Raw genomic sequence first — 26,877 nt, 5'->3', positions numbered from 1 at the left:
GAAAGAGGGATGACATGGATGAGATCCTGAATATTGCTGCCCTTTTGTGACTAAACCTCTTTAAATATGTGGTCTCTTAACTATTTAATTGTTTTACTGCTATGTAAGCTTCACCTCACAACAGTGGTGATCAGGGTGGGCGTCGCTGGACTCACAGTGAACGTACTGTAAGGCAAGTCCCAAATCCAACAATAAAAGTCAATCCAAGAGCCAAAAAGGAATGAACGAGATGTGAAAACAACAAAAGATTATTCCCCACACACAGCTAAGACTGGGGAATTAACAAAAAGGCTATGGAAAAGGCTGCATTTATAGTAAATATCAGGAAAGAAATGACAATAAATGTTACTGATTATTCACAAATCCCCAGTCTGTGCTTGGGCATCGTCATTTGTAATATAGGTGATACCTACCCCTATTGCCTTATCTTACCCTTGTGACATGACCAGAAATCTGTTTATTAATTAATTGACACTGAGATCATTTTCCTTCCCATGATGCTGATTTGATGCTACCTGTTAAAATGTGTGTTCTAGACTCGATAGCGGATTGGCTGTCCCAGAATTATTTGTGGGGGGAGTGACTTAATATAATTCATACAATCACTGTGTGAGATGTGACAGTGTGACAATGAAATAATAACTTTACATCCTCTTCCCAAAGACCTCATCGGTTGGCACCATTTTACCATTCCCATCATTATAAACTGTTCATCGCCAGTTCAATATTACAAATACTCGTTGGAAACATTACTCACTTCCCTTCCAACACTTCCTTTCTCATGGCTTGTCCATGATTTCATTTGCTCTATCTTTGACCTTATGGGCTGGGAGCTTAGGTGTTTGCACCCTTCATTCTCTTGCAATGGTAGGAATATGCGTGTAGCTTTCAATATGACAGACATACCCCACACTAATATCGTGTATGCGCTGTTGGCGAAGTTTCCATGAACATTATTGGTACTTAATAAATTTTACTCTGTGCAATTATGTTTTGTGTGGTTTCTATCTTACCAATTAAGTCTCTTTCATTTAGGGTTTTCCTAGAGAGGGCAGTGTTGCTCCTTGATCATTCTTCCTGAACATGTACACTCTGGACTGCTCACTGTTTCATCCTTGCTCAATTGTGACCATCATTGTGATGTTTTGATGTACTATGAACATAATTTGTCATCTCTTTTGAACACAGGCTTGGGAAGTCGGCCAAGCTGATGTCTCAGCCAATCCATGTGCTGTATTTGTCTCTTAACTCTAGGGTCTGTTACTGCTTTGTTGCTTTTGCATAACTTCACTACTGAAATGCAGGCTTGTGAAAATGTTCAGCCACCTGCCTTGACCAATTACGCTGCGGCATTCAGTCTTGCTGTGGGAGGTTATAGCTTTGCATTTGTGTGCTTGTTTGCGAGAGCCTGGCTGATCTTCTCTGTTGAGGGGATGAGGAATTTTGTTTCAGGGATGGCTGGTTGTCTTGAGCCCTACTCGTGTTTGCACATTCAAATAATGTAAAAGTTCACTTGTCATTTGCTATCATTAGGAGTACCCCTAATGGTTCCCTGACTAATGTTAAATGCTGCTATAAGTATTAAGGATATGCGGTTATACTCAGATAAAAGGTCTGCAGCTTATGCCTTACTTGTCCCTCAGGGTTACTGCTTACTGAAGCATGGTTACTACTGCAGTTGTGGGCCTACACAGTTCTATATCCATGGGGCTGCTTTCTCTCTACTTTTCGCTTCTTCATAGGGACTTTCAAAGCTTGTGCTTCCTTGCACATTGCTGCCGTTGGATGTTGTACTCAACATTCCCCCCATTAGTCCCATTAGGGACGAATCTTTGCATATATTATTTATCTCTTTTATCTTGTTGCCAGTCATATATAGTCTTAGGCACCCATATCTTGCATACATTTCTTAAATGTCCTCCCCACCTTCCATAATCCCATGGATTACACCCTAGGAAGTTGCATTCTCTGTCTACAGTGGGGTCTACGCAGCATTCCAAGTAATTTTCTGGGTCAGGTGGCCAAAGGGTGCCATCTGGGCTTATGGGACTATCTATTGGAACAATTTTTATTTCCCCTACTTTTGCTTCTGGGTTAGTTTGACAGCTTTCATCTTTCCAAGGAGGTGTGGCTTCTCCTACCATGACTGCAAGGAGATTTATTTCTCCATATTTTATAAAACTCTGCATATACTGGTGAGCCAGTTTGGCATCCAAGAGGTAAGGACTGATAACCAATTTTCATCTTTAATAATTCCCCTGCTGCTTCCATGTCCGATTTGTAATTTTGACATTTGATTGATTGCAAGTGTCAGCATGCCATTATCTGCATTGTGGGAAGGCACGTAGGTGCAGCAGGTGCTGCCAATCTTTTTAGAGACGCCACCTTGACTTGCTTCGATCAAATCCAATACTATTCTATTTTGAAGTTCCATAAGTCTGAGTGCATGAAGTTCTTCACGGATTGCATTGAGTCCATGCCCTGTGGCATTTGAAAGTTCCAGTGGACAATCTGGATCCATTTCGCATTCCTATCTGTTTGTATACCAGGGGCTAGTAGAAAGGCAGAAAACGCCTCAATTTTAGTGATGAGTCGGTATTGTGGTGGTTACTTCTCAAGTGCCTCATCTGCTTCTTTTGGAAAATAGTTGGATCTTCTCCTTTGTCTTTCTGCTTGTGAGTTCATTTCTCCTACAACCATTATGGGGGGCGGGAGTACTGCAGGGGACTGGGACTGTCTTTTGGGCAATTTCATTGGACTTTCTGGGACAAGCAGTACAGGGGCATGCAAGGTAGACCTTTCCATGAGGGAGGTAACCTTGGTGCCGCATTGCCACAGAGTCCATAATTATGGCTGTTCCTGGTTCAGTGCTGACATCACATATTTTGGATTGCAATTGGTGTTCGAGCCGACTGGCAGGCTTCCCTTGCCCCTGAAACAGCGTGAAGATCGAGTAAGTTTCTGTACTTTTACAGGTTGTTCATGTTGATGCAGACTGGTCAATTTGTTCACATTTGATGCCCATACTTTTCTACAACTTCTCATCTGTTTTCATTAGCTTCATCTGTAAATCCCACAAGTCCCTGTGCATTAAATACTGCTTGCCCCTTCACCCACTTTTGTTCTAATATGTTGCTACATTGCACATCTTAATTTTTCCCCTTTCTTTTGCATTCTTCTTCATCTTTCTTCCATTCGTATTTGTACTGTGTGTCCCTGAAACTCTTTGCACTGCAAATGACTAAATGTGCTAAGCACTGTGCCTCTAAAGTCGGCACTTCCTTAGATAAGAACAGTCTGGGGGTGCCAACCGCACGTGGGATAAGCCCACATATGTAGCATGACTAATTTACTTCGGCCCTACTAATCACTTTTATTGTATCGTACCATATGTTAATTCCTTCAGAATGAGGTTCGTTTCGCAAAATTATTTACTCACTCCAACACTCAATTGTCTTTTGTGTCAGGTCACGAGGTTACTCCTAATAGTGGTTACATTCATCACTTCTGTATCATTGCCTCTTTTGCTTCTAAGAGCTAAATTCATTCATTTCATTAGTGAAAAGCAGAAAAGAGAAAATAATAGACAACATATTACTAAAAATACATTCTTAATATTTCTACGATTGTTCATTTTGGCCTCCTGAATATTGGCTGCTGTGCCCAAAAAGTTTCATTCTCCTAATGTAGTTTCTCATACTGCTTTTAATATTTGTATTCTACTTTTGGGTGCTGATTCTTGTCCGGGCCTCAATGTCTGTTGCAATTCAATGCGGTGGTGTTGTGCTGGTGTCTTTGAGCAAATCGGTCATCTGCACCCATGCGCAATGATTCTTTTACTTTGCTGTAGTTGGTGTGGCTCTCTCCAATTCATAGGGTCCTGTGGACTTTGGCTGATTCCAGCGACGCCTTGTGCTGTCTGACATACACTCCGTCACCTTCCTGTAGTACAAGGGGCTGTTCTGCCGCTGTGTTGTGTGGGTCCGTTGGAGCTCGTTGGTGCATTTTGATATTATCTGGGAAGATATAAGCTTGGGACAGGTCGACAGGTTTTTTTAGATTTACATTACATTTTTCCCCTAACAAATCTGTACTTCTGTGCGTGTCAGACGCTGTTCATGTGGGCTCAGCCGGGGTATGCATCCTCCTTCCGTCACCACTTCATGAGGAGACAGGTGGTCCTTGCTTGGCTGCTTGCACCGACTGTACATGGCAAGAGGCAGGCAATAGAGACAGCTCTTTTGTAAAGCATCACAAAGCTTTGATAACTTAATTTTAAGCAAACAGTTCAGGCGTTCCACCACTCCATTGACTTGTGGGTGGTATACTGTGCATAATCTATGGTGCCTAATAACCTTGTCACCTCGTTGAAGAACTCATTTACGAAATGAGGGCCATTATCAGATCTCAATATTTCACAAATACCCCATCTGGGGCACGCATCTCTCACAGGGAACCTCGCTGCAGATTTGGCATCTGCTTTTACACCGGGCCCTGCTTCGATCCAACGGGAATATGGGCACACCCCTAAAGTTACATACTTTCGCCATGTCAATATAGAGCTCTTTGAAGGGCCCAGAGGGGCTGGGTAATGTTGCTTTCAATGTCTTGAGTGTATGACCTAGATGAAATGCGGGGCAGTTTGCCACAAATCTATAGACTTGTTCGGCCAAATTGGGCGCAAACCTGTCCTCACTAATGTCGGCAGCAATGTGCTGGTTAGTTGCATGTGTAGGGTAGTGAAGTTGCTCCATGGCGACGTTCAATAACTATATAGGCATTACTACTTTACCTGTGCTTTTTTGTCTCCATGTGATGTTGGTGGGTGACGAGGCACATTCCCTCTCTGCCCATAATGCCTTTTCTTCTGGTGGGGCTCTTTCTTGGAACTCCATGATGTGTTCTTTTGATTGATAATTCACTGTAAGCCTCTGGTAGTTGCCCTTGTTGCACTGCTGTGACAGGCGTTTGACTTTCCTCTCGAAAGGGCATATAAGCTGACTGCTTGGCAACTGCGTTCGCAGCCGCATTTCCACATGAAATCACATCTCTCCCTTTGGAGTGTGCTGTGCACATCACGATTGCTACATTGAATTGAATTTAAATTTCTATTGCGCAAATCCGTAGGAACCAAGTAGCAAGCTGCATCTAGGCACAGATCTTGTCCAAGGAAGATAGAACAATATAGTGCAGAACCATTCCGATTTAAACAAATAAATATGTTTTCAGTTGCTTCCTGAAAACAGACGGGGATTCAATCTGTCGTAAGTGAAATGGAAGTAAGTTCCAGGCTGAGGGCCAGCTACCGAAAAGCGTCTGTGACCCCAGCGAGTGGCTTTGGAGGGTGGGATCAACAGAAAACCTTGGTCCATGGATCGCAAGAAGCATGTGGGATTATAGATCTTAATTTTTTATGTTAGTTATTGTGGCGCCAGGCCACGAATGCATCAAAAGACAAGACGGAATAACTTGAATTGAATTCGCTGCTCAACCGTCAGCCAATTAAGACTTGTGCAGAATTCAGAAACTGGCAATTTCCAAGGTGAGGAGAAAATGGGGCTCATTGCTGAATTCTGGGCCACTGAAAGGTGCTGTAGCCGAGTTTTTACTACCTGCCAGAAGCACATTGCAGTAACCCAGCCTAGCATTGACAAGAGTGTCTACCACCGCTGGCTGGTCATGCACGTGAACATAAGGTCCTTAATCAGTAACACGTCATACAAAGAATGGGATGCAGAGTCACTCTTACACCAAATAATCTGACGGACTCAGGAAGTTGGCAAAGTCCAATTTGACTGTTTTTAATATCAATTGTCTAAAACGGGGAGTTACAACGGACATCGCCTTCTCCCATGAATATTGCCTTTGAACTTGGCCTTGCAATGTGTTCTCGTCTCTCTGGGAATATAAGGGAGTACGGGCACACTCTTATCACAGGTCTGGTCTGCATGCCCAACTCCTATTTTCATCCTTGGTCCACATGACAGGAGACTGTACTTTAGCCTGATTTGCAGCTTTTAATTGTCTTAAATGAATAAAACGTGGCACTCATGGTGTTCTTTCTTCGCACCTTAACAAGGAGCGATTCAGCTTCTCACGTCTGCTGCCTTTGAGAATAGATAAACAGCTTTGGCTTGCTTCAACTTTGATACCATGCCAAACAGCTTCACCCTTCAAGTCTGCGATCTCCAGCTCTCAATCTTTCTTTCTCTGTAGGTTTGAACTTACTAAAGTTTATGGCACCGATGTCCAGACACTATATAATGGTGGCTTCGCTGCAGTCTTTTCAGTACATATAGCTAGCTTCTATGATCACTTAGTCTACTTGCGTTACTGCATCTGTACGTTTATTGAACGGCTTGCTTTTTCTGCAGTGCTTCACACACACATGCAATCTTCACCTTGCATATGAAAGCTTGCTCTACTCCTTATTTCATCATCATTTACTATTGGGTTCATACATCTTCTTATCTTCTTAGTGTGTTAGTGCGTAACTCTTACTTCTTGTGACATCACCAGCTTCACTTTCTCTCGTTTTCATATGCCTTCAGTGACTGCTTCCAAGAGATTGTCTCGGGAGGATAGCTCAAGACGACACGGAGCAACATGGGTTCGATCCCCGGGTCCGCGCTTAGAAACCTCTGGGTATTAAGCGCGTTATAAATAACCTATCGTATCATTGTAATTTCTTCGAGCATACATCTGGTATGGCTTTCTTAACGGATAACTTTTCACGAACACTTGTCACAGTATGGTCATAGCTACTGGTGTCAAACATGATGCAGTTTCGGGCTTACAACAGACAGGCAATAGGGGGGCAGGACTTCCTGCAGAGACATTCGGCTGCTCCTCTATACCCACCAGCCCTCTGGTCGAGTCATCGACTACACCTTCACCGGTATTCGTGTCTTATGTCTTGATACCTTCTCTTGAAGTGCTTCTTCGGAGTCGAGATCTTCTCCACTCCTTCAGGGATCCTGCTGATTTTACATGTTCATCAACACTCCAGGCCATGTAACTGCACTGTCCATTCGGATTGCAAGAGACCCATCGTCCTATGTATTTCTTGTGATTTTTTTGGAATGCAGGAACTTCGTTCCTTCAGGTGCTACGATGCTGGCCGCTATATATTTTCTGATTTCTTCATCAGTCAATTCCTTGGGTCCAAACCCAGATCCGACATTGATCATTATCTTCATTCCTACTGCCTTCTTCGCTGTCTTCTTGCACTGTGTAATTATTATCCTGATCACACAGCATCTAAACATTATCATCACCAACATTGCTCCAAGAAGCTTGAAGATGTTCGCCATCCATTGTGGAACCCATGAGAAGATGGATACAAACCAACTGTCTGCAACATCCTGTGTCTTGGCTTCCATCTTATTGTGCAAGTTTGTCAGCAACGTTATTGCCTCTGTCAAGGTGCCATTCTCGTCATATTGAGAAGGTCTGAATGTGCAACATGATGGCCTGATTTTGGCGCAAACTCCTTCCATCACTGTGATCGTACAGAGGGTCATCAATTTTAGGGCCCTCAATTCTTCCCTGATAATATTGAATCCCTTTTATGGTAGTGTTGTCCGCAGGAGCTCCCAGCGAGTGATTTGCAACCACTTCACATTCGCCATCGTCTGGATTCCATGCATAAAGATAGCGGTGAAGATTGAAGCAGTCTTGCTGAACAGCCTATGCTCATACGGGATGGCCTGATATGCGTCTATTGATTTTGCTGAGAAGTAGTTCTCTCTCTTGGTTCGATTGAGAAATTCGAGTGACCACCTCCTTCTCAAATTGGCATCTGCTTTCGGACATTCTCAAATGTTCAGGTCACTCTGAGGAATCACTAATGCTGGAACATGAATGAGCACCAGGGAACACGTTCCCCCCCCCCCCAACAATCCTTGGGCAGTTTCATGTAGGCTCTGGAGCCACAAGCCCAACTTCGATCCGTCAGCACGGCTATCCCTGCTCCCATTCTGGAGACATCAACTGTAGTCTTGTAACCTACATTATCTCCCACATGATTCTTTCCTTCTCTTTGAAAGCACAGTGTCGCATTTGTCAATGGGATCACGAACATTGGACCAGATTCGTCTTTGACCCACATTAGTAGTTTGGCATACTTGGCCCACAACTTCAAACATTAATTGTTCACTTTCTGTACTTCTTGCACGTATTCTGGCTTTAATAGATGAGCTGCACAGGACATCAACCCTGCTTCCCATCCCTTCTTGGATTTCACTTGTCCATAGACTAGTAGCTGAGCTCGTTCCCAGCATCCAAGCTATTTCTGTTTTATCAAGACAATTCATTCTCTTCATTTCTTCTATGACCACTTGATCCTATCCTGCCCTAGGATACGTGAGCATCTTGCTCTTCCATGCAGGCTCCTTTTCTACCTGTGTAGTCTTGATATAATCATCTTGGAATGCAAACAACCATTTTGGTCTCCACCGCCGAGTGGCCCAATTGCCTTGGAATTGTCCTCGAGTCATACATGCTGCAAGGTTAATAAGGCATCTGGCATCATATTCTGGAACTTCTCTGGAAATTAAGTTCGGGCAGCATTCATGGCATAGGGTATGAGAGTGCAACGTAACAACTCTCTTTAGACGTTCTCTCTCCCACCTTTCTCATGTGTCGATACCACATGTTGTGACCCAAATGTGCTGCATTATCCAAGCATGTATTTATCCCCTCATTATCTTCCTCTACGCTTCTCCTGTGTCTCCCTAACATAATGGTTGCTGCCCATGGAAACAACTCTAATGCAGCTCTATTACGGGGAGATAACGCAAAGGGTTTTGACTCTTTGGTAATGGGAAAATCAATAGCAGTTCCTGTAGTGGGGAGCATCAAAGGGACATCTGCCTTGTACGGAGCATTAATATAATAAGGAATGCTGAACAGAAGAAACGGGCACAAATTGGTTCCAGCTTCCTCATTTCTACTGTAATCCTTTAAGGAAGAAAAAACACTTTTACTCCTGTAGTTGTAATACTTCCTCCATTATTGCCACGAGCAATCTTCTGATTACAGGACCATTCTTAGTATCTGTAAAAAAAAAAGTGCGAATATCAACATCTCTTCTGACAAGAGCAGGATAAGCTTGAAGGATAAATACAAAAACAGCAAGTATAAGTCTGTGGACATCCCCGTCTGTTAAGACAATGGATTCAACTAAACAGGTATGCAGTGAGAAACTAGTCTGGGTATTATTCTCGTTTCCAATCTTCGAAATCCAGATAAGGCAGATTTGTGATAGATCAATATTTTTCTAAGGTTCATTTTTTCAAAAGATTCCTGTGACTCCAGCAAAGATTTGCACGCCTGCTATTATATGTATAAGGAGTGTTCAAAGTGAGTCACAGTCCAAATGCAAATCTGCATTTATCAGCTAATTGTCTTTCTTTATCATCGATCAAATCTGCACATGCGGAAATTCTTCTTCTTGTCTTGCTTCTGGATCGGCAATGGTAGAAGGAATGGTCTCCCTGCGGTATGGTTTAGTGTCCTTTAAGTGAAGCCAAGCTCTCCTGCCTTGGACCTTTACTGCTGAGGGAGTTATATTTTCAATAATGAATGGGCCATTGAAACGTGGCTCGTGCCACTTACGGATGAAATTTCTTATTAGGACACGATCTCCAACGAATAATTTGGGTGCTAATAATAGTAAGATGATTTGGTTTCTGAATGGTCTTCATCTATGTTCTGAGACCAAAACCCCAACCGCCTAGCCCCACGGCACTTGAGTTGATCTGAAATGAGAGCGATGCTAGAGGTCATACATGTCAAATATTAATTTAGCTCATTTCTTAACATTTTTGCTGTACTCTGAGCATCACTTCTACTGCTCGATGGGGGTGTAAGAGTTGTTCTCATTTGCCTCCCTGTTACTAGTTCATGGGGTGTGAGGTGATGGTCTGAACCAGGCTGATTCCATAGGTCATATAAAGCTAAGGGCAGGCAATATAGTCGTCCCTTTTTCAATGTCAGTTTTATCTTGGCTATCCTTTCTTTAAGGAGGCTGTTGAGTCCCTCACATATACTGTTTGCTTGCGGGTGATAAGCAGAAGAAAACATGTGTATAATACTTAATAATAGTCCTATATGTTGGAACACTTAATTGGCAAAATGTGGCCCATTATCAGATCTCAGCACTTCACACACACACCCCATCTCGAAGAAGACTTTGCGCACTAAAAACTTTGCTGCGCAAGTGGCATCAAGGTGTGTACATGGACCTGCCTCGATCCACCTAGTGGTGGTGTATCCCTTCTCTATCAGATACCTGAATCCATTACACACCGGCAGCATATCATCATAATCAATTTGTAAATGCTGAAAAGGGCCATTTGGTCAAGGAATTACTCCTCTAATCATTTGCAGTGTATGACCAGCGGTAAACGTTTGACACACGATACAGTTTACTACATAAAATGCAATGTGTTCTTACAAATATGGAATAAACCAGTCTTCTGTAAACGTTGCAGCAAGACTTTCCCTAGTTACATGCGCGGGGTAGTGCAGCTGTTAAAGCGCTACCTTTAACCATGCTAATGGCTTCACCGGCTTTCCAGTGCTATCCTGTCGCCATAATGCTTCTGTGGGGGATAAAGAACAGCCCCTTTGCCTCCATAAATCCTGCTCTTCTTGCGGTGCACTTCCTTGAATCTCCATTAATTGGGTCATTAGTAATTTATTAAACCCTTCCTGCATCACCATAACTGTGACTACTTTCTCTTTGACATTTGGCGCATCAAAACTTGAAATATCTGGGAAATATGCAACCCTTTTGACTTCTGCGGCTTTGTTCCTGCAGGAAATAAAGTCTGTTCGCTTAGTGTGAGTGGCAAACTTAATGACTGCTATGGCTACTGGGAGTTGTAGTGCTTTAGTAAGCCTGTCCAATAAGGATGCTTGCTGCATTGGAGTGCTGTCTGCACGGAGGTAGCCTCTCCTTTTCCAACGCGCTAGCCCTGCGTGTACGGTTGACGTCACATTGGCAGAGTCACTGTACACTGTCACTTCCTGCCCTTTGTGTTTCTCGAGCGCTACAAATTCTGCTGATTGCGCCAAAAAGTGAGACGGTAGTCTGGCACGTCCTACAACCTTAAATGCGCCATTTGCTCTGTGCCTCACTACAGCTGCCCCAGAATGCCTTTCTCCACTAATTTGATACATTTTCAAAGAACCATCAATAAAGAAAATTTCCCCACCTGGTAAGGCATTTTCTTTTACACATGGTATATCATAAAATTCAATGTAATTTGGGCAATCATGCACATGGTCACCTTCTGTCACTGGCTCAGCTATAAAGGTGGCATGATTCACTATTTTACATCTGATAATTTTGAGCGCTGGTTTCGAAAGCATTACTTCATAGGTAGAAGCTCTTTGTGACATCAGTGTACACTTCGGTTTCTCTAAAATGGCAAACTGAGCATGCTCCACGAAGAAGGTCATTGAGCAGCCCATCACAATGCTTGTAGAATTGTCAATTGCGAACGCGGAAGCTGCCAATGACTGTTCGTACGGAAAGTGTCCTTTTGATAACTGGGTCTAAAATCCCACTTTAATATGCTAAAGGTATATAGTCCAATGTGGTCCTCTGTGCAAGTACCTCAGTCATGACTGCCCCAGTTGTGTGCAAGAATAAATAAAACTCCTCAGCATAATTGGGACGTTCCAAAACGGGAGCTGTACAAATTGCCTTTTTCAACTCCTCAAATCCTTCCTCCATCTCCTCAGTCCACTATTGTAACCTTATCCACTTGTGCCTTTTTTAAAGCTTGCAAAAGGGGTCTTGTTTACGAACTATTGTCAAACATCCAAGCTCTAACATATTTACATAGTCTCAAAAACTGTTGCATCTTTTTTACCGTGTACGGTTTTGCAGTTTTCATAATCGCCTCAGCCCTTTCAGGTGTACTACAAATTAAAATGTCATCTACTATCACTGCACTTTTCAAATCAACATTGCCTAAGTCCATCTGTAAAGATTGATGGAGACTCACCGTACCCTTGGGGAAAATGAGTATGTTTCGGTCGAGTTTTGCGAAATGTAACTAAGTCTTGTGAGTCCTTGGACAAAGGGATTGAGAAAAACGCATTTTTCAAATCAATCACCGTGAAATACTGAGCTTCCACTTGGATACTGCATAGTATCGTTGCCGGGTTTAAAACCAAAGGAAACTCTGCATCTACAGTCTGGTTAATCGGTCTCATGTCCTGTATGAATCTCCACAACCCTCCCTTTGATATTTTGATAGGTTACACTGCGGTATTATACGATGATTCGGATGGCAGCAGAATATCTGGTTCCATCAGTGCTGAAATGGTCCCAGTATACCCTCGTTGGCCTGTCGAGACATGGGGTACTGTTTTGCTCGAGGTATCGCCTCTGGCTTCAGCTTTATTTTGACTTCCCCTATCCCTTTTAACAGATCTACGTCATAGGGACCTGTGGTCCATAGGACACTGGTCACTTTCTCCAAGTCCTCCTCAAAAAACACTGGACGCTGCTGCATTGCCATTCGCTGTGGGACTTATCTTTAGCCAATATGTGATGCTCATAAATAACGCTACGTCTGTTGGGTGATCTCTAAACATGTCATCGTCAGTAATGTCAACCTGTACCTTTCTTTGAGAGCTATTACTGTTCTCCATGGTCTACCCTCGTCATCCGTTCCTTCGAACATCGCCATTTCCCTTTGTACTATGGCTGCTTCTAATTCTAGAGGGATAGTCTGTCCCCCCCTCTTTATCCATAGGTATCAGTGGTCTTAACAAGAATGTGTCAGGTATTCTCACAGTCTTCCCCACTAAGATGGGTAACCATGTTAATAGAATGCTCACCCCATAAAGGAAAACCTCTGGCTCTACTGGAACACCTTGCAGAGCCACTTGCCCTGTGAACGCCAGTATAAATCGTCCACATTCATGTATGTATTCCAGAAGTGGAACACACTATGCCTTTGTCAGTAAATTAAATTGTCACGTTTTGTCATCAAATCTCTTCCCAATGGTGTCTGCCAAGAATATAACAGTGGAACAGACATATCACACTCTGGAGACTGGTAATTCATCAGTAAAAGGAACACGACTCGTAGCTCCAGAGAACCCTTGAGCATTCATGGCAATTCCGGACATGGATATTTCCCTCTTGTATACATGAACGAGCTCCAGTGTCTCCTAAAAAAGAAAAAGATTTGTCTCCTATTGTCACATCAACCCTTGGTTCTTTCTTGGGGGTCTTGTGTCACAGATAGTACTGAACACATCAAGTCACACTGTGAGCTGTCCTATTGTGGGTACAGGCATACCCCTGTACCTGTGAAGGGATTCCCTCCCACTACAGTGGCACCTCCTATTCTAGGTGTCAATAGTTGTCCTGTGTTTGCATGCTGCTGTGTCTGCATGAGGGCGTGTTGCGACTGCCCTTGCGGTGGAGTCATTTGCACTTGCTGTGGTTGCTGTGTCTGTTGCATTTGTGGCGCTTGTGTTTGATAAACTGTCTGGTCTTGGACAAACCCTTCCCTGGTTTGTGTGCTATATGGTGGAGGATAAGCTGTCCCGCCCCTCTTTTGAATTGTCTATTCTGTACATTCCCTTGGCTCCCACATGATTGCGCAATGTGTCGTATCATCCCACAAGTCCAACATACGGGAGGAGACCGCCTGACTAGTCCCTCTTGGCCAAATCCTCCCTGCACATTCTGATTCTCATTCTGTGCATTTTAAAAACCCACCTTGATTGGTTTGGAATCCACCTCTTCCTCTGTAGTCCATACCTCTGACTCGTGGCATGAACGCATTCCCTCCTTTGTCCATCGTGCGCTGGTTTTCGCCTGCGATGTATCCCCAATCCTTCTCCACTTGTCAATACTGCTCCTTCTGTGGCGTATTTTGACAATTTCTTCTGAACTAATTTAGCTTCCTCGGTTTCCTAACCTCATCTTTCTTGGTTTTTCTCCTGCAATAGCCGACAGTGATGCACTATTGTCAACTGTATCTCAGCCCACAGTTTGGCTTCCATTCCCACCTGTTTCTTCATCTGTCTCTGTACTGGCTCGGGGAACCCTTGACATAAAATGTAGTAAAATAATGCCATTGTTTTTTCCCACGGCTCCTTTGTTCCAAGTTCACCGCTCTTGAATATCCTGAATATAAGCAATATGGTCTTCGTCTTACGTGTCATAATTGCACCCATATTGATGTATCCGGATACTGCAGCCTGAGAGCCCTCCACGCATTTGCTCTGCAATTATTAAACCGTGCTCCGTTGTGCGCTGGTTTTTGTGCTGTCACACTCGAATACCCTGCTCTCCTCCATATGTCATCAGCTCTTTCCCCAATAATGGCTGCCAAGAGACCCTTAATGTTCCCTATGGGCAATGTATTTTCTCCTGTTATCTCTTCTAACTCGTATATCCATTTCCCAGTGCTCGATGTCAAAGTCAGGAGCTTGAACCTTAAATTATCCTTGTCCATCTGTGGCCATGGAATATACTGTGGCCTTGCTCCCCTTTTCCATTAAGGGAAACTGCATAAACCCTAACCCGCAGTCTGTGCCCATCGTCTGTCTATCCATGACGGGGACAATCATTCCTGATCATCTCCTTGTTGGTAGCAAACTTAACCTGCTCACATATGGAGGTGATTTTCACTATAAGATCACCCTCCTGGGATGCTCTGGATATGCTATGGGATCTGGCGTCCTATCCTTGGGTTGCTCTAGATCAGACCATCTTACTTCCTTGTCTGTCTGCAGGCTTTCCTCTGTAACACACGCTCTCCCTTCCTCTTCCCCAAGGAAGGATTCTCTCTCTCCTCGTCTGACATATCTAGTCCCCAACTAGTGTGACTCTCATCCCCTTCGCCTTTATCTAAGGTCAGTCTGCTTAAGGATAAGACTCTATGCTGAATGGATTTTCCTCTTTGCTTTGTGATTGAAATACCGGGGATTGCTCTCCCTTCCCTCTGCTTCCTTTAATTCTTGATGGGCCTCATCGATCCTGTCTCTGATGCTTTCTATATTAAAGCCTTCTTTTAACACTACTTTAGATGCCCATGACGTTGCTCCCTTTAACGGAAGAAACTCTTCTATTCTGTCCCATCGTATTGCTGGACTTGACACTACCGGTTCCTTTCAAACAAGGCTTATATTAAAGTCCTGCTGTCTCCTTCTTCGTTGTAACTCTTCATCTAGTTCTCTTCGTTTTCTCGCTTCTCTTTTGATTCTCTCCTTACTCCTCTCCTTTCTTCCTCTTCGTCTCTGTATTCTTTTCTCCCTTAATTTCTGCTCTTCCTCCTCTTCTCTTACTTTCTCTTCTATCCTTATCTTCCATCGCTCTCTGCCTATTGTCAATCATAATTTCTTTGACCCTCTTCCCTTTCCTCCTTCTTTTGTTGCTCCTCCTGATTCATCTGTTCACGCTGCTGTCTGCTCTTTTGTATTCGTCTTCCTTCAATCTTTTTTCATTTTCCCTGTATTTCCTCTCCTGTTCATCTTTGTCTACTTTTTGCTTAACTTCCTCGATGCTTTTCCCATCTAGCTTGAGTCATATCTGTCCTCCCATCCATTTGTTCTGCACAAGCGTTATCTCGTCCGCTTTATCCTTTTCTCCTTTCCATCTCTTAACCTTCTATTTCTGTCGATGCATTCGATGGTACACTTTTCTTCTTTGTCTTGTATGATTTTAAAGATCTCTTTTCTTTTACTCTCCTCTGGGCTGTCGTCACCGCTATACGAGGGCGGTTCGTATATTGGATTACTATACCCAGCTGCTTCCTTTTAATTCCCTTAATGGATACAACCCTTTTACTTCTATATCACAGACTTTCACTTCAGGCGAGGTAAGGGGGGAGCTGAGGGCTCGACCCCTTCCTCCTTAAACTGGTTAAGCATCCACTCCTCGGGTGGCAGATCTTCCATCTCTTCCTGGTACATCTTCCAAAGCTCTAAAATACCTAATCTTTTCTCAAATTCCTTCCCCGTGTACGCAGTGTGCAAATATGTGGTCATGTGTTGCAATACCTTTTTTGACAGTGATCCACCTTGTGGCCATGGCATAAACATCTTATCTGCCGTGCCTTTCACCCATTCCGCACTATACCGTTTGAGCATGTGCTTTCGTAGTGTCTTACATAAGTGCACCAGAGGAGTGATATCTCCCCATTGTGACGAGTCTCAGTTGACTGTCGATACTTACCATATTTTACAAAACGGCTTTCACCAATTTCAATACTTTTAAAACAATAAATATGAGCGCTCTCCACAATCTCTGCTCGAGCGTCTATCTTTCTTAATTATCTCTGTCTATCGCTGGATTGGTACTAATGTCTGCACTAAGATATCTACTTATAGCTTCTCAATTCTTCTCAACAATATTTTCACAGCATCTACTGCCACCTCAATGTTTCTACTTTAACAGACAAACAGGATAAACTAGTCGACTTTAAACATAAACTAAAAATCTCTTGTGATCACCATTGTTTCCTCTATTGCCTCTAATCAATATCCTGTACCAGGATTTAAATCATCTCCTTATATGAACCTGTTCATACGTAGCCCAATGACTCTGACTGGAGTGTGAGACAATTTCTTCTGAAAACTCCCTTGAGCCAGGACTCATTAGGCGCCATCTCTATCTCTACACACCATATTTCCTGTTACTACTCACCAGATCATTTGATTCAAGGCCTTCGGTATTGTCTCCTCCTCCGACCACTTTCGCTTTCCGTCCGCAAAGCGCCTGTGGAAACCAGGTAGGGATTTCGTCAAAGAGGGACCTTGCCCACCGTCTCGATTTTCTTGTAAGATTTCTATTCATTCATTCTCCACAGGAAACCCTGCAATCTTCCGGTTAAATGGCGCAGGATGATTGATCGTCCGAAATACTGGAGTTAACAGGTCGATGAGTCAGAACCATCCTACATTGCTACCACATGGACAAAAGGTCCTTAATCCGTAAAACGTCATTCAAAGGATGGGATGCAGAGTAACTTGCACCATATAATCTGACACACTCAGGAAGTTGGCAAAGTCCAATTTGACTGTTTTTAATATCCATTGTCTAAAAAAGGAGTTACAACTGACCTCAACGTACGTTCGCTCGAGCTCTCAAGCATTTTACATACAAAATGCACTTCTATACTAAAAATGTGTCATACGTGATGTCCTACTACGTGGCAAATAAAAACCTACGAGGGACTGTGATACATTAAAGGGGAACATCTAAGTATACTTTGTATAAGGCGTTGGGTTGTGATAGGAAATCTACTATCGGGTAGACCACTTAAGCCTGCCTCTAGTGCAAGTCATCCTCAACACTTATTAGATACAAACTATAAGGCCCTTAGTTATATGGCCCTCTACAATTGGTTGGCACACTAGTACCATGTCTGGAACATTCAGCTCCTTAACAGCACGTAAGCTTATACCCAGGTGGCGCAACATCTCTCATCGTCCTTGCCTTCTGTCATGAAGATTGCCTTTGAACTTGGCCTTGCAATGTATTCTCGTCTCTGGGAATGTAAGGGAGTACGGCACACTCTTATCAGAGTTCTGGTCTGCATGCCCAACTCCTATTTTCATCCTTGGTCCACGTGACAAGAGACCATACTTTAGCCTGATTTGCAGCTTTTAATTGTCTTAAATGAATACAACTTGGCACTCATGGTGTTCTTTATTTGCACCTTAACTAGGAGCGATTCAGCTTCTCATGTCGGCTGCCTTTGAGAATATATAACCGGCCCTGGCTTGCTTAAACTTTCATACCAGGTCTAATTTTGCTTGCACCTCTGTGGGAGGAACTGTCATGATGCCCGCTCCCGGGGAGCCGGTTCAAGCCCTGCGTCCCCGAAAGCGGACATCCATTCCCCAAGGAAGGACCCAGCAACCCCATATAGGGGCTTCGCGGCGTTCTGCATCTAGCAGCTGGACGCTCACCGTGTCTGCTCCTGCATCCTGATTTCTGCCACGCCTGCCAGCATCCTGGATCATCTGCAAAGGAAGAGAAGAAGAGAACAGAAGAAGGAAAAGTCCTTACCTGCTAAATCCGCATCCCGGAGACATCTCGCCGACAATCCCGAAAAGGAAAACTTTTATTTAAAAGCTCATCGCGTCGATCGCTGCAGCGCCGCATTCCACTCACCTTTACAGGGCGCCTCCATGTTCAGCAGCGATCATCCGGATTCGCAGTCACGCCCCAGCGCCTAGGGAGAAAAAGACCAGAACAAAAGGTGAGAGAGAGAAGGGAATAAGGAAAGCTAAATCTCCATGTTATGACTTACCTGTTGATTCATTCCCTCTTCATTTCGGGCCCGCGCCTCATCCTGGCATTTCCGGACCCCGGCCCCTAAGGGGAAAAAGAGACATCAGCGTTAATGAGCAAATGAAAAGACATTACCAAAAAAAGCTCATTAAAGACTTACCTGATTTCTACAAGGATTTCACCTCTCATCTCGGGTCGGTGCCTGTTCCCCGGCATTCCGTACCCCGGCCCTATGGGGAAAAAGACACTAGCATTAGTACATTAATGCATGGACACAAGGGGAACCTCTTATCAAAAAACTTACCTGGAAGCCAAGCAAGTTTGGTTCTCACCAATCCGAAAATCCAGTGAAGTAACTGGATACCAACGAGCCCCTGCATCAGAAGAAGGATGGAGAGCTCGTCCTTCCAGACCCTAAGGTGAGACGCTACGAGAAATCCCAGAAGGGTTTCGAGGAGGGTGAGAGGGGAAAGTGGGAGGCCGATTGCATTACCCCGCAGACAGTTAATCCCCTATTTTCGCCTACAGAAGGATACTTCTGCGAGCCAGACAAGCCAGATTTGGGGGCCCGGTCCAGTCCGTCTTCCGAACCCTGCGCATCACCTTAGAAGAGGTCACAGCAGCGCGAACCAGGCCAGCGCCTCCGTGGGAGTCAGGTGAGCGTAACAGAACGCGAAGCCCTCCTACAAATTCCCACCCAGGCGCTATGGAAAGTTCTGAGACTGATCAGTTGGCCCAATTACTGGGGGAATTACGGGCCGAAGTACATGCCGCTCGTCAAGAGACTAATGCCCTCGGGAGGGAATTAATAATATCAAAGGAAAGAACTGATGACCTGGCCAGACAGCTTTTGCAAGGTCAAGCTGGGCAAACTCCTCTACCCGGTTCCGGAGGGAACCCCGCTCCTGTGGTTTCCAGTAACCCTGTGCAGATTAATCTACCTGGAAACATGCCGTTGGCCCCACCCGAACGCTTTGCTGGGGACCCCAAACGATTTGCCGTATTCATGAATCAGTGTTGTTTGCACTTCCTATGCAGACCTGGGGCCTTCCCTAATGATCAGACCAAGGTAGCCTTTGTATTGTCATATCTCAGCCGCTGCGCTGCCGATTGGTCAGTTCCACTGGTTACTCAAGATGACCCGATTCTCCGTGATTTTCAAAGGTTTCAAGCAAGCATGGAAAGGTTATTTGCTCGACACTCTCAGGGGCAGGCTCTGGATGACGAACTTCTATCCCTGCGATAGGGCAATCGGCACCTCCTATCCTATATTGCAACCTTTAATAGACTAATTGTGGAAACTGGATGGCCAGAGGATAAAAGAGTCACGTTGTTTTATCGAGGCCTACGCGGAGAACTTAAAGATGTCTTGGCCCAACTTGTAAATCCGCCCCAAGAATGCACAGAGTATATAGACTTAGTGGTCCAATTGGATCACAGACTTCAAAACAGAAAAGCAGATCGGTCCAGGTTTGAGACCCGGGTGTTGGTCAAGACCCATGCTAATCCCAAGGGAGTTGATGTCTCTGAGCCTATGCAAATTGGAGGGGTTAATGGACCCTTAACTCAAAAGGAACGTGAAAGGAGGCATGTCTTTATTGTGGGAATTCTGGACACTTTCTACGAGATTGCCTGGCAAAACCGCCCCGAAAGGCGGTAGGAGCTGCTGATAAAAACCATGAAGACTCTGTTTCGGGAAACGACTCCACCCGACAAGTGTAGGGGTCCGCTTGCCGAGCTTGAAAACTAACTCTCCGACCTCGCATTTCATTGTGCCAATGGTTCTCGTAGATCCAGAACAGCCTAAGCGGTTGCATGCAATAAAGGCATACATCGATAGTGGGGCTATTGGAAACTATGTGGATCGTGAATTGGTCTCTAGGATTAACCTCCCTCTCCGTCTTACAACCAGCAAAGATGTCATCACCACAGTCGATGGAACTGAAATTGCCTCTGGACCGGTAACTGTCATGATCTCTGCTTCCAAAAGGTCAGGGTTTTCCCAACTCCCTTGGAAGCAGATCCATAACCCAGGTTCCGAGTGCCAACCAGTCCCAATTGGGACCTTTTGGACCCAGTCCTGGCGCCAGTGGCACCAGGCTCATAAACATGCCCAGTCCCAGCGCTGGAAGCGCCGGGCTCATAATGCTTGGGTGGACTTACCTGCAGCAGACCATGCTGCTTACTTGCCTTCCAGTTGAGCCTCTGATCCTCTTCTGTTTGGAACTACTTTTCCTGTTGGGTGGGGCAGGAGCCACTCCCTAGGTTCAGAACACTGGAACTCTTCTGGAAAGCAGGAACTCTTTTCTTACCTAGGCGTGGCTGTGGAAGGAGACACCTAAGCACTACAGGAGGCTATTTAAACCACACCCGATGGATGAATCTTGCTTTGCGTTATTCTGCATCCTCTGCAGCAGAACGCTCATCGTGTCTTCTGCATCTGATCCTGGGCCTAAGGAAAAAGGCTTACCAGCCTGAATCCAGTCTTCAGCAACACCTATAAAGACAAGAAAGAACAGGTTAGCATTACGGTCTTCAGTGACAGCGCTTCACTTACCTGGTCCATCGGCTGTCACCAACGCCTTGCGCTGCATCTGAAAGACAAAGGCTTACCTACTCTTCGCGCGCTCCGGAGGTCTTCGCACTGTATTCCGGCATCTGAAAGACAAAAGCTTACCAACTCTTCGCATGCTCCGGAGGCCTTCGGCGCTGCATCCCGCATCTGAAAGACAAAACAAGGTGCGTTTAAAGACATTGGGGAACTTTAATACTCACGTGCCATTACTCCTTTCCACATCTAACCCAGTGGGTATTCCGGCACCCTGCAGCCGCTCCGAACTTTTACCTGCAAAATAAAAAGACAGTTAGAGCGCATCGTGAAGCAGGCAATAAGCGCATACTTACGTGCTTCCAGGCGCTTCTATTCATCACACGGGCTCCATCTTCAACTCACTTCAGCCCGTCATCCGCCATCGCCGGAACCCTGCAAAACAAGAGACATCATTACTAAAGACTTTTAAAGACATTAGAATTACTCGAAACTTACCGTTCGTGCAGTAAACGACGGACAGCAGTCCTCTGAAGTCAAGAGGCCTGCTCCCCTTATCCAGTGAAGAAACTGGTTACAGCACCCTGCCCCGAGGCAGATGGAGAGCACGGCGTTCACTTACCTAAGGTGAGAGCGTTAACCTTTGGGGTTCTACAGGAGAAGAGAAAGGGAAGAAGAGAGAGACATTCAATAACCCAGTTCATTAATCCCATATTTTCTATCTGCAGACATCTTACCCTTCGAGTCAGACATACAGTGCACAGAGGTCCAGCCCAAAGAGCCAGCCGTGTGTTACACATCACCTTTGAAGATACGGTATACGCCCAGTCAAGACCGGCGCCTCTACGGGAATCAGGTGAGCGTTACAGTAACACATTCCACTACTGATGTGACTCTTATTGGTCCCGACGGCCATCGGGAGGGTGTTGTGTTTGATGTAATCAAGGCTTCACAGTTTCAGGTTATTCTTGGAATCCCTTGGTTAGAGACACATAATCTTCGAATTGATTGGCGAGCTAAGAGAATAACCTTCCCGGATTGTACAAAAACCTGCTACCCAGAAAACCTGAAGATTAATCTAGCATCTGTAACCTCTGCCTCCATGCAACTACCTCCGGAATACCAAGACTTTCAGGACGTCTTCCAAAAGGAACAGGCCAACACATTACCTCCTCAGATCGTACGATTGCCAAATCGATCTGGTTCCCAGTGCACAACCCCCTTGTAGCAGGATTTATGCCCTTACCGAACCCGAGAATCTGCATTTCAGACAATATTTGGATCAATACCTAGCTAATGGTTTTATTCGCCCGTCAAAGTCCCCGGCATCCTCGGCTTTGTTCTTCGTGCCCAAAAAAGAAGGCGACCTTAGAACTTGTATCGATTACCGCGCATTGAACCAGATAACGGTTAAAAACCGTTATCCTCTGCCTCTGATCCCTGAACTCCTTGACCAGGTGAAGGACGCTTGCTTATACACCAAGTTAGATCTCCGGGGGGCTTATCTGGTACGGGTTAAAGAAGGCGACGAATGGAAAACTGCCTTCCGTACTAAATACGGATTATTCGAGTACCAGGTGATGCCTTTCGGATTGTGTAATGCGCCGGCTGCCTTCCAATACTTCATGAATGATGTCCTTCGGGAACTCATCGATGTTTGTGTTGTCGTATATATCGATGACATTCTGCTGTACTCCTCTTCGGAATCTGATCACAGAAAACAGGTCAGGGCAGTACTTGAAAAACTGCGCCAACACAAACTATTTGCTAAATTGGAGAAATGTGTTTTCCATACCACAGAAGTCGAGTTTCTAGGTTTCATCCCGACACCCAAAGGAGTCCGAATGGACTCAAGAAAAGTGGATGCCATCCTTAAATGGCCATCACCTAGCTCTGTAAAAGGGGTTCAAAGCATGCTCGGCTTTGCCAATTTCTATCGCAGGCTTATCCCGGAATTTTCACGCGTGGTACAACCCATTACTGCACTCTTGAGGAAAAATAAACGTTTTGAATGGTCTGAAGAAGCCGAGCAGGCCTTTCAGGATTTAAAAGCTAAGTTTACCTCCGCACCTATATTGAAACACCCGCGTCCAGATCTCCCTTATGTCGTCGAGACTGACGCATCCAGCCTAGCCATGGGAGCTGTCCTGTCCCAAAGAGATCCCGAAACCAACCAACTGCATCCCGTAGCATTTTGGTCCAGAAAATTCTCGGCACCCGAGGTTAATTATGCAATCACGGACAAAGAACTGTTAGCCATTAAGTCCGCTTTTAAAGCCTGGCGGCATTATCTGCTTGGCGCTCGACATACCATCACAGTGATCACTGATCACCGGAATTTACAGTATTTGAAAACCGCCAAGGCTCAGTCATCACAGCAGCTCCGATGGGCTTTGTTTTCCGCTGAATTTGATTTCGTGATTACCTCTCGACCTGGCTGCAAGAATGGCAAAGCAGACGCCTTATCCCGAATTGGAATGGGAGAATCTGATACAAACTCAGAACCAGTACCAATAATTCTCGAACAGAGGATTCTAGGCATGACTTTGTTACAGACGCTTGAAGACATTCAAGCCAGAGTGAAACAACTCCTGGACCCTACAACCTTACAGGAATGGATACAAAAGGGATCAGACTTTACCATAGATAATGGTTTACCTTATTTCCAAGGACGCTTATTCCTGCCACATAAGGAATTACACGAACTAGTTATTTCAGGTTATCATGATACATTAATAGAGGGACACCCCGGTATTGCCAAGACAGAGGAAAAGGTGAAACAACAATTTTGGTGGCCCTCTTGGCGAAAAGACGTTAAATCTTTTGTGATGTCCTGTGGTGTTTGCGCCCAAAATAAAAGTCAAAAGAAAAGACCAGCCGGTCTCCTTCAACCTCTAGACATACCGCCAGCACCCTGGCACACCCTATCAATGGATTTTATTACGGACCTGCCTCCTTGTTCGGGGTACAATACTATTCTGGTAATTGTGGATTTGTTTTCCAAAAATGGCCCACTTTATTCCTTTGAAAGGTTTACCTTCAGCTTCTGTCCTAGCCAAAGAATTCCTCGAAAATATTGTTCGGCTACATGGATTCCCATCTATACTAATCTCTGACCGGGGAAGCCAATTCATTTCCCACTTCTGGCGCAAATGTTGTCAAATGGCGCAGATCGACGTAAGATTATTGACCAGTCACCACCCTCAGACCGATGGTCAGACAGAGAGGACAAATCAGACCCTTGAGCAGTACTTACGGTGTATGTTACAGCAATCTGAAAACAACTGGAAAGACATTCTTTGGATAGCCGAATACGTATATAATAATTCGGTACATTCTGGAACTGGCCACAGTCCTTTTTATACTTTGTTTGGGCATCACCCTCGAACCTCAAACCTTGACTCACCTCAGAACCTCGGAATGCCTGCAGTAGAACATCTGCATTCTACAATTACCCAAGCCTTCAAAGAGGCAACTATGCATTTACAACAAGCCAAGAGAAAATACAAGGAGAATGCTGATCTACAGCGGAGTGAAGCACCTCCGTATCAGATTGGGGATCAAGTGTGGTTAGCTACCAGACATTTACCACTCAAAGGGCCTCGAACTTTTAACCCAAAATATCTGGGACCTTATTCTATTACGGCAATAATTAACCCAGCGGCTGTTAAACTTGATTTACCAGCTAGTGTGCGAATTCACCCTGTTTTTCATGTGTCGCTTCTGAAACCAGTGGTACCCGGAACCCGACTACTCAAACCTCCAGAACCTATTCTAATAGATGGGGAGCCCGAATTCGAAGTGAAGAACATTTTAGACTCAAAAATGTTTAGGTCAAAACTGTTCTACCTAATTGATTGGAAGGGGTACGCACCTCAGGAGAGGTCGTGGGAACCCAGCGACCATGTGCATGCACCTCGATTAGTCAGGAAATTCCACCGACTCTTCCCAGACAAACCAAAACCCCCGGAGGGAACAACCTTGGGAGGGGCCTTGGGGGGGGGGGGGGTGGGAGGGGGGGAGTGGAGTGCTGTCATGATGCCCGCTCCCGAGGAGCCGGTTCAAGCCCTGCGAACCCGAAAGCGGACATCCAGTCCCCAAGGAAGGACCCAGCAACCCCATATAGGGGCCCTTTTGGACAGTGTCCTGGCGCCTATGGCGCCAGGCTCATAAAAGACATCAGCCCTGGTGCCATAGGCGCCAGGCTCATTATGGGAGTGCTTGGGTGCACTTACCTGATGCAGACCATGCTGCAGGATCCCGGCCTCCTTGAGGCCTGAAAGGAACTACTTTACCTGTGGGACTAATTTACCATCCGGGCGTGGTCAGGGAAGGATACAGACCTGATTGGAGGAAGGATACGTACCTGGAACTTCTTCCAAGGCTATTTAAACCCCACCCGAACAGCCACACGTGCTCGTGTTGTTCTGCATCTAGCAGCTGGACGCTCACCGTGTCTGCTCCTGCATCCTGACTTCTGCCACGCCTGCCAGCATCCTGGATCACCTGCAAAGGAAGAGAAGAAGAGAACAGAAGAAGGAAAAGTCCTTACCTGCTAAATCCGCATCCCGGAGACATCTTGCCGACAATCCTGAAAAGGAAAACTTTTATTTAAAAGCTCATCGCGTCGATCGCTGCAGCGCCGCATTCCACTCACCTTTACAGGGCGCCTCCATGTTCAGCAGCGATCATCCGGATTCGCAGTCACGATCCAGCACAGAGGGAGAAAAAGACCAGAACAAAAGGTGAGAGAGAGAAGGGAATAAGGAAAGCTGAATCTCCATGTTAAGACTTACCTGTTGATTCATTCCCTCTTCATTTCGGGTCCGCGCCGCATCCTGGCATTTCCGGACCCCGGCCCCTAAGGGGGAAAAAGAGACATCAGCGTTAATGAGCGAATGAAAAGACATTACCAAAAAAAGCTCATTAAAGACTTACCTGATTTCTACAAGGATTTCACCTCTCATCTCGGGTCAGTGCCTGTTCCCCGGCATTCCGTACCCCGGCCCCTATGGGTAAAAAGACACTAGCATTAGTACATTAATGCATGGACACAAGGGGAACCTCTTATCAAAAAACTTACCTGGAAGCCAAGCAAGTTTGGTTCTCACCAATCCGAAAATCCAGTGAAGTAACTGGATACCAACGAGCCCCTGCATCAGAAGCAGGATGAGAGCTCGTCCTTCCAGACCCTAAGGTGAGACGCTACGAGGAATCACAGAAGGGTTTCGAGGAGGGTGAGAGGGGAAAGTGGGAGGCCGATTGCATTACCCCGCAGACAGTTAATCCCCTATTTTCGCCTACAGAAGGATACTTCTGCGAGCCAGACAAGCCAGATTTGGGGGCCCGGTCCAGTCCGTCTTCCGAACCCTGCGCATCACCTTAGAAGAGGTCACAGCAGCGCGAACCAGGCCAGCGCCTCCGTGGGAGTCAGGTGAGCGTAACAGGAACCTTACGTGATACATGGTAGAAGAATGGTACGTTCTTTTTGTTACTACAAAGATTACTTCTGTACTTCCTTTGTAAGTCCTTAAATTACTTTATTGGGTTGCACGTTTACAGGTTATATCAGGAACTGGTACAGGAGACTTTAGCAGGATCTTAAGTATTACAGGGAGAACCCATTGGCTCCCACCACCGAGTCTTCATGTCTCTCTCTGGGCCGAACCAAGCTCAGGGCGTAACATTCCAGGCTGCTGCATCAGCATATGCTATGCATTTTGTGACATTACAGCCACACAGGATGAATCTACACAGATGAGCCAGGAGGTGGCGAAGCAGGATATAACACTTTTCGCATGTTTCCCCTGTCTCTTCACGCCATATCTCTTGGAAGGACTGAATATACAAAGCGGGGTCCTCCATTGTGTTGCATTGTACGTGCCATGATGGCACCTACATCGGGTCTATCTGTGTATGTCCTTCTCAATGCATCCCATACACAGGCTCGACAGTTGTTAAATGGAGATCCATCGTATGCTTCGCCCTCTAACCAAACCCTTGGGTACCCTGCTCTTTCCCAAACAGTGTTTGTCTGATCCCCTGTTAG

General features: G+C 45.2%; 1 protein-coding gene across 3 annotated transcripts in view; it reads left to right on the top strand.

The window, feature by feature from the left end:
• The window catches only part of ARL2BP (ARF like GTPase 2 binding protein), a 412,008-nt gene that overhangs the window by 16,147 nt on the left and 368,984 nt on the right, over window positions 1-26,877 (top strand). The window lies entirely within an intron of this gene.

Source organism: Ambystoma mexicanum, chromosome 1p (genome assembly GCF_040938575.1).
Source record: "Ambystoma mexicanum isolate Mex_15411 chromosome 1p, UKY_AmexF1_1, whole genome shotgun sequence".
NCBI lineage: Eukaryota > Metazoa > Chordata > Amphibia > Caudata > Ambystomatidae > Ambystoma > Ambystoma mexicanum.
Note: the sequence above shows the minus strand (reverse complement) of the source record. Positions and strands in the feature narration are given on the sequence as shown.